Genomic DNA, 9,664 nt, shown 5'->3' with positions numbered 1-9,664 from the left:
TTTCGAAAAAAATGTATTTCAATCTGCTATTTATTCGGCCTCGTGGTGTTATAGTCAGCACGTTTGCCTACCATGAAAAGGGTCTCGGGTTCGATTCCCGACATAATTGATTTGAAACATTGATTTAAAAGAGTGTTTTCCGTGAAGTGTGAGATCCGTGAAGTGTGTAAGGCTGAGACATGCATTATTGACAGAATTAAGAAAGGGGTGCTGCGTTGGTTTGGACATGTAGAGCGAATGGACAGCGAAAGAACGACTAAAAGGATCTACGATGCAAATGTTGATAGATGCAGAAAACGAGGAAGACCGAGAAAGACATGGCACGATCAAGTCCATCAAATACTTGAAGATGGACATGTCAAAAGTAGGAATAATCGGCGTGCGTGCATAAGAAGATGTATGAATGTAGAGGAAGCGAGGTCTGTATGCCAAGATAGAGTGTTATGGCGTTCTATCCTCTCTGCCTACCCCTACGGGGAAACGGCGTGATGGTTTGTTGTTGTTGTTGTTGTTGTTTTCACACTAGAATATTTCAGGGTCCTTAACTTACCTTCGTGCAACAAAAATGATCAAGATACGCTGCGATTAGTGTACCAATGTAGTGCCGATTGATGCATCATTGGGTGGAGAAAGCGAACTATGGTGATGATTTTACATACAAAGTTATCAATTGAATATATTTTATCATTACGGAAAATTTTGAGAAAAAAATTTGAACTAAATTGAAATAAAAGCTTTATTTTCTAAACCAGACCTTAAAAATACTTTGAGATTTACTATCAATATGAATTCCTAATAATATTTATTAAACAATATTCATAAAACAAAGATTATGAGCCCAACAAAAATAATGAATAATTAAATCTACGCAACAGTCGGAATGTTTTTGACTTCGAAAAATAATATACATAAATACATTAGTTTTTATTTTATTTTACATACAAGAATCCAATTATGTATTTGACCAGTTTTAGTGATTTTTAAAGTACCGTAAAATTTTTCAGTTCTGTGGGTGTTTTTTGCAAATTAAGGAATGCCGTTTTTGTGATCGACATATTTTCAAAATGTGATTTATACAGTTTTTTGTATGAAAACGGTCTGGCTGTTTTTAATAGAAAAAATGTAGAATTAACCTTACTGCACCCGATAACATCAATAAGAAAAGAAGTTTTAGACAAAGAAAATAAGTTTATAAAAGATATGATTTAATTGCGGGTAAGCAAAATACATCAAGTCAGAGTAATTTTTACAGCATTCGAATAATGTAAATTATTTTGATTTAATCGGTTTTTTTTTGTCCCACACTCTGAACATTTTTTTTCATCTGCTTGGATGCGGAATAAATCAAAATAATGTTCACAAATACATGTATTTACGTTTTAATGTAATCCGGTCAAAAATTCGCCCCATTTTGAAAATGTGTAGAATTTGACGTTCCTGTAAACATTTCGATGTAAATGCACCTTTAGCGTCGGCCATTGGAGTTGTATTCGCTGACAGCTATGTGAAACATTTTCAGCAGACCCCTGCAATTCCACCCAGATGCGGTTCGGCAGGACGGAAAAATCTCCCTTCCAGCCGCGCGCATAACGGCGGTTTTAGCGCGGCCGGCTTGCGGCGGATGCGCATTTCGCGACGGTAAGCGCACGGTAAGCGCACGGTTTATTATTAATATCCAAAGCCGACGGGACGTGGACGAATGAATTTATTTAGCCTAAAATAGGCGCGGTAATGGCATGCTGTAAATCTCACGTGGAGATTTAATTGTATTTACTCAATATCTGCGAAAATATGCAACGAGAAATGCATGCAAAAATATCATCCGACGTAAATAAAACAAACCGTAGAATCAAATGTATTGCAACAGGAAGAAAAAACGTTTTTAAGAAGGATTGTAAAGGTCTAGGCATGTACAGGGCTAGTGGCTTGTCGTAAGCTGGTTTGAGTGGCCACATTTCAAAAATCAACAGATGGAAGAATTTTTTATTTGTATTTATTTATTTGTAAATATATTTTTATAAACCCCAAAGGATTACACACATTTGATAAAATATTTTTGCTTTTTAAATTATTTTTTTAATGTTAATGATAGTATTTTTAACGTCTTTTGTAAAGGTTGTCTGAGTCTTTTGTTTTTTTTTGTCTGATAGGTTATTGTATAATTTCAGTCCCTGGTTTATTTAGTCTGGACGGTCCTCGTCTCGTTTTGTATATAATATTGTTCTGATATTCTCGTATTGTGTCCATGTTCACTGCAATTTTTTTTCAAGTTTTAGTGCTTCGTCTAGAACTAAATCAGTGGCTAATTTATAAATAAGTTTTAAGGATTCTAGTCGAAAGAATTCAATTACATTTAATTGATTAGTTTGCTTAAAGAGTTCTTTAGTTGCTGTTAGATAAGGGGATTATAATAAACTAAGTTTTTATTTTTTTTATTTTGCTGTCTTTGTAGTCTGTTTATGTCATTTTGATTTCCTCTTCCCCATTGTAGTTACATGTAACATATTTTAGTTTTTACATAGACTTTATACATTAAATTTTTTGCGTTTTCATAACTCGTAAATTTTCAATAATTCATAAATTTGCTTACTAGTAAGACTAGTTGAACCATTTTTTTTTTCAGTTTTAATGCTGCAGAACAGTGCTTTACATTACAATTTGTTGCCCACTAAGTCTGAAGACTTTTCGGTGGGACACATTTTTTTTAAAGACAAGTTTTTTTTTACATTGTTTAATTTATACTGTACCTATTTATTTATTACCGTAAAACAAGTATTTGGAAGATATTTCAGACACTATAAAGTATGTAGAAAATATTTCTTCAGTTCTTGTTTTTCAACACAGATTGTTTTCAGGTCATCACCGGTGTTTGGCAAGGATGCGTCCTTGCACCATTCCTTTTTATTATCCTCACGGACATAATCGAAGGAAATTAATTCCACTAGATCGAAAAATATATTTGTCTCCTTCTCCCAAAAACACTGCCACCTAAAATATGGGGATAATGCGATTGTAATTGACGATCCAGCCAGGGATCTTCAGGTCACTAAAAACATGCTAAATAGGTACTTCGCATTCAAAAACCAGAAATGAAAAAACCCATGTACTTTGTGACACGTGCCTTGACTCTCGCAATCCCCTGGCTTTGTCAAACCAAATCATCAAAACGGTCGAGAGTTATCAAATACCTGAGAGTATATTAAGAAATTGCTATTAAGAAATGGATAGTTGAGGTGGGTTGCGCACGGATCGATGAGTGGATCAAGCCAAATAGGTGAAATGTGTTTACTGTTTATGAAATTTGTTCTATTGGTCTGTTTAAATTGGTTATGTTTGTTAAGATTATTTTAGTTTATATTGTTTATTATGTTTATGATAATTAAGTTGATAAGATTTATTACGTATTTCTATTAATATTATGTTAACTTTGTTAAATAACTAATTTAAGGCATGTTTTACATTTTGTAAAATGTTTCCCTCGGAACGGGACACCTCAGTGAGGGAACATTATTATGTATAAAAAAAGAATACAAACAATGTAAAAGTATAAATTAATAAATAAAAAATGTTACTGAAAATGGCAGCTTTAAAAAATAACTGGGAGTGTGGCTAGGAATTTTAGGCATAGCTTCCAACAGTATGAATGCCGTCTAGAGATCGGATATTAACTCAATGAAAACAAAATACCGCCTATATAACGCCAGCATAACACCTATTCTCCTCTATGGATGCAAATCACGGCATCTCACTAGGGCCCAAAACACCAAAATTTTGAGTTCCGAAAATAGATGCTTAGGATAAATCTTGGGTGTACGGTGGTTTGACTTTATAAAGAATGAAGTAATAAGAGAACGGGCGCAGCAAACTTCGGTGACAACTGTTTTCAAGCGGATGAAATACGATTGGCTTGGCCATGTACTGCGAATGCGAATGCAGAGATGCAGAGGAACTAGACGCAACTCGACAAGCAGTATCCCGCGTATACAACAAATACTATCAAGAACAATATACCTAGATATTTAGCACGTACGTTGATACAGAAAATACGCTTAGTATGTAGCTGGGTATGTATACTGAAGATATTGTTTGAATCGCGTGCACCCGAACGTTCTCAGTGAAAATTTTAGGAATACATATTTGAAGGTTTTTCTCGATTTTATAATATTTTTTTTGTAAGATTCATGTTATTTTTTGAAATTCAAGGGATGCGCCGCATCCACAGTATCTATGGACGGAACGCACCTGGTGTCGAGGTGATGATGAATTATCAACATAAATAAAACTCACAAGGAATATTGAAGAAATATAGATGGGCAAACGTAGGCCGAATGGTAAATATTACACAGTGTGTAAAATGGCCACTTAAACCAGCCAGCGACAGGTCAACTGTTGCAACAAAGTAAGATCTAAATAGCTACTTAGGGAGGAAATCCAGCAGGTCTGCAAACATTAAGACTTACTCAAAACATTGTTGAATGTTGGTATTCGTTCAACAACTATGGTAAATGTGTATTGTGTGATATGCATGTTTATGTAATTTGTGTCCTGACAAAAATACGGGTACGTCTCTAAACCAGTAAACATAGAAAATTCAGTAAGTTGTTATATAACCACTTAAATATTTTTTGGGTATAGGTATATCTGAAATATGTTTTCTTATCAAAATCAAAGGAGTCTTACAAAAAGCTGAAAAAACAAATTGGTATCCAACTAACTACAGGGCGGTCTAGATTTGGATTTCTTAAAGATATTTATACCTTTTACATGCACAAATTACGTTGGGGATTTGCGCATGACAGTAAACAATTTATATAAGTCATCGCTTGTTTGACGGGAGCAGTTGAAAATATTCAGTAATATGATGGTCTGATGACCACAAATCCGGCATTTCATATTCAACATTAATATTTAGGGCCATAATCTGATAAAAAAAAAAGTAAATCATACGATTCTGCTATTTTTATACTCAGTTTTTTTAAAATCACGCCATTAAAAAAATCTTATAAATATAAGAACAATTTTCTACGGTATTTCATGTGAAAAAATATTGTTAAAAGTTAAGCGTAACGAAATTATAATTACTTTCCGACTGGCAGATTACGCCTCTTGAAACAACGACTAAATTTAGTACTTGTATAAAAATGAACTGTTAAAATAAAATTTGACATTTCAAAGATAATGGATTAAATAAAAAAAATATTTAAGAGAAGTACAATTTAAAAAAAAATACATACATAAATTTGAAAGCACACAAATGTTTTGGTATTTTTCCTAAATTATTGGTAAATTATGTATTCAATGGTCATTGAAAAAATAATACGAAAGAGTATTGTAGAATAAACACTGTTTCATTTATTTTTTGTGTATTTTCCTCTTTTTTAAGAAAAATGTTTTGGTTGTAATTATTGAATTTCTACCGTATGCTTTTAGCAAAATTTTAATGCCTTTGAATTTCCTTATGCACATATATATATTTTTATTTGAACATAATGTCATCGAATTATTTACGTCATTAAATTATTAACTCCGAAAATTCTCTACTAAAAATATTGGTATTTTATTAATTTTAAAAAATATTACGGTTTTATTCCTAACAGAATTAATTTTTTTTTTATAAAAAAATATTTGCGTTCTTGTGATTAATCCAAGGATTTCAATTTCAGGGCCATTATTAACGACTTGTAAATAACTCACTTTTAGAAAATAGGAATCAAGTTGTGGTAGAGTGAGATTTAAACTTCGGACATTTGACCTTTGAGTCCGCAACGCCAGCCTCGGGACCACAACCCGACTCTTTCATACTAATATCCTTTTTTTTAAAACATGACATGAATTGGTTCAGCCGGATAAATCCTAATCACATAATAAAGGTTTCAGTTCTTTTAGTTCCCAAAAGTCAACAGATGGAAAAGTTAAAGAAATGAGAATGTTTAAATATAGGCAGAATGGTGAATGTTACACAGTGTGTAAAGTGGCCTTTTAAACAAGCCAATAACAGGTAATAAGCCCTGTAAACGCCTCGACTTCCATATTTCCTTCTTACAAATAAACAAAAAGAACTAATTATTGTCTTATTAAAAATGTTTTTGCATTACGTAATAAACAAACTTACATTGTCCGCAATCATTCAAAAACCTAGCTTTATAGCTTAGAGTATCCTGACGAGGATCCCAATAGGGATAAAATGCGAATTTATTACCTGTATCCTGTCATTCATTGGACATCCTGGCTTTGCCTTATCGATTTCTAGCATCTTTTTATACAAATACGTCTATCATAGCACTACCAGTACAAATAAATGCATTTTATGCGTTTTGCTTCTCAATACTTGGCATTAAAAGCATCCATTATGAATAAGGAATCACGGCATGCGTTAAAACCACATTTATCGTCGGTTTTTGAGAGTAGCTGAAGAGGAAGAAAAAAATTTGATAATATAATTTTGGACGATAAAATATGTTGTATCTTTTTTTTCTAAATGAGTAAAACAAGAGGACACAACAAAAAAATTATAACAAATTAGGCAATTATTCATAGCATCTTCACCGTAAGTTGCGTAAATATCGCGAGCAGCTTTATTCCCTAGATTGAACGCGACCAGACGGAGGCGTTGAAAATGCAATTTATACAATTTAAGTGCGGGCATATTGCCTTGGGGCAATTTCTTCCTATCTACGAAAACCATTCAGTTTGAGAAAATTACATGAAAAAATACATGTACATATTTTAACTAAATACAATTTTATACAACAATTGAAAACCAAAATGAACTAAGAAATTTACAATATACTCGAGAGGAGAGGAGAGGTGATAGGATGGAAAGAAAAAGGAGAAAAGAACAACTCAATTATTTAGATTGTGATATTTCAATCTTGATTTAAATGTAAATAAAGAAGGAGTTTCTCTAACATTAGTGGATAGATTATTTCACAATCAAGAGCTACTAGTGCGAAAGAAGAGGCAAGAAAGTTAGAGCCATGAAGGGATATTAAAAGGGTTCTGTCGTTACTAGAGTGAAGACGCCATGCAGGCGCCAAACAGGCGCCGAGACGCAGTTGGTTAGACGGCTAACTGGGAAACTGGCGGGTTCGATTCCCGCCAGATGCAAGAAAGAAATCCAAGAATTTTTTTTTCTCAATTGGTCTGTTGGGTGTTGTGGTGTATTTTTCATAGCTTCTTTCCATCGCTTCTGAAATAGAGGCTTAGCGGGTTATTCCTTTTTAAAAAAAAGATAATCCATGTTGTGATGGAGGTTAGAAGAGCTCTCTCAGATGAACAGGCAAAGTGGGATTATTCAAAATATTGTGAAGACGTGATAGAATGAGAATGTTATTTCTATGCCTGATACTGAGGCAGTGTAGTTGCGTTATTCGGTATTCGGTTATGTAGTCAAATTTGCGAAGTTCATTAAGTGAAAAATTCATGTAGTGAAAATGCTCTCTTTCGTCTACTTGCCAATCCTATTTGAAAACTTGTCATCAAATAAAATAAAACATTCAACATTTACAGCAAAAAACAATCTTTCAAATAATCTTCTAAAAAACGGACGCAACTTATATTGACGCCCAACATAATCCGTTTTTCTTCTTTTTTCTCTTGGTATAGGTGCTATGACCTGTTTGCAACGATACGCTACCCTGGAATGATGACGTCCAGCTGTTCTTCTATCTTTTTGGCTGCCTTCCCGGTAACCTGCTGCTGGGGTTTCAATTTAAGCAATTTTCTCAAGTCTCGCATCTTCCGTGCAGTCCACGTGGTCCCTCCAGAAGCACCTTCACTTTTTCCTCACCTCGCTTTGTCTTCAACACCACAGACAGACCTTATCGTCTCATTTTTGATCCGATCTTTAGGAGTTCTGGATTTTCGCCACTCTGAAAAGGTTTTTTGTTCTGTTGGTATAGGATTTAACTTCCACTGTGAATGTCATGATAGGGTTTCAACCATTTTTTAATATAACTAAACCTTGATTTGTTTCATCATTTATCAAAATTACTGATTGTAGGTACTTACATATAATTTTTTAAATATTTGTTTTTTATGATGCTAATAGCATATTTTTATGATGATGCTTTAGCGTTACCCAGTTTCCAAAGATACACCCCTTCTAAGTCAGGCAATTACATTTGAATATAAATAAATTGACATTAAAAATTTATTTAGCTTATTCATAGAAACTTTATCAACGTATTTTCTTATTACTAACACAGTTAACAAACGGTCTAAAAAGTAGTCAGATGATTTTTATACAACAACAATCATAATCATACTCCTATTCGCACTCGATGGTGCATAGGGCACTACGTGCACACCTGGGAGTATAATATCTTATTCACGTATAAGATATTATGTTTTATTAATAAAAATAAAATAAAGGTGATTAGTTAGGTGCCAGTTCAGGAAATATTACATAAAAACGCCTTAAAAACAAATAATACACGTCGAACTTGCCAAGAAACGAACTTGGGACCTCAATTATGGAAGACAAATGCGCCAATGAGGCGCACTTTTCCTCACTCAATTTCCTTTTTAAGGATCTAGCAATCAAGTCAAAAAGAGTGTTTTTAAACACAAAATTATACATTTTATGCAATAAAAAAGGCTCAACCAAATGAACAATACAAGTGATAAATATTGTTATTAAAAATATTTTTAAAATATGTTTGTAAAATACTTTGGGGTTTCTTGTACTATAAATATACCAATTCAATTTTCAATAAAATGCTTTTGAGGGTCTATTTCAATTTTATGTATTACGCCAAATTAAATGTCTAAAAAAAAGATGGGAATAATTATTCAATATACAAATTTATCTTATTTATCCGGGCTTGGGAAATGAAAGAGTTAAATACAAATTGAAAAAATAGTTTATATTGTACAATAAATAAGTAAATTTACATTTGGTGATATTTCTGGAAAATTACTGATATCAAGACGATGCATGACAAAATATATTTATTAATAAATTCTCAAAGTGCGTTTATATTTAGATCCACAAATATTACGATAATAAATTAGAGATATGAAGTACGTTTCTTCTTATTTATTTCAGTGCTAATAAAATTATAACCGCGTATGTTTGTCCGCATAGCCTTGATTCTGAAATGGGTTTATTTGCCTTCACGCGCTGAATTAATTCAGAATTCAATCATTAAATCAAGAAATATAATTAATAGAAGCGTAATCGATGTAAAATTTTAATTAAAAAAAATATTGCTATTCTCAGGTAAAAATCCAAAAAAAAAAATAGGTGCAGAAATGTTTGCCTTGTAATGAGGTAAATGGCGCGTTTGCCTACCATGCTTAAGGTTCTGGGTTCAATTCCAGGGCGTTTTGGTTGAAAGATTAGTTTTTTAAGTGGATTTACACTGCAATATTTCACTGTCCTCGGGCTCCGATTATGGCGAGAAGTTGGCTGAGTTTTCTTCAATTGTCCATGGAGTAAAATATATTTTTTATGCGAAAATGTGTATTGTTCAATTGAAATTCGAAATACCATCATCAGAAACCTGAAGTTATGCGGGTCTATATAAATATTAAATTTTTCAAACAGGATGTTCAATTTTACCTTTTATTTAATTGCAGATATCTGTTAACTTTTTATTGTAATATGGGCCCAGGACACTAATTACAATACAAAGTAAAATCAAATTTTCTATACGAAAAT

Source organism: Micrasema longulum, unplaced genomic scaffold (assembly GCF_059751315.1).
Source record: "Micrasema longulum isolate JH-2025_06_02 unplaced genomic scaffold, ASM5975131v1 h1tg000180l, whole genome shotgun sequence".
In the NCBI taxonomy this organism is placed as follows: Eukaryota; Metazoa; Arthropoda; class Insecta; order Trichoptera; family Brachycentridae; genus Micrasema; species Micrasema longulum.
Note: the sequence above shows the minus strand (reverse complement) of the source record.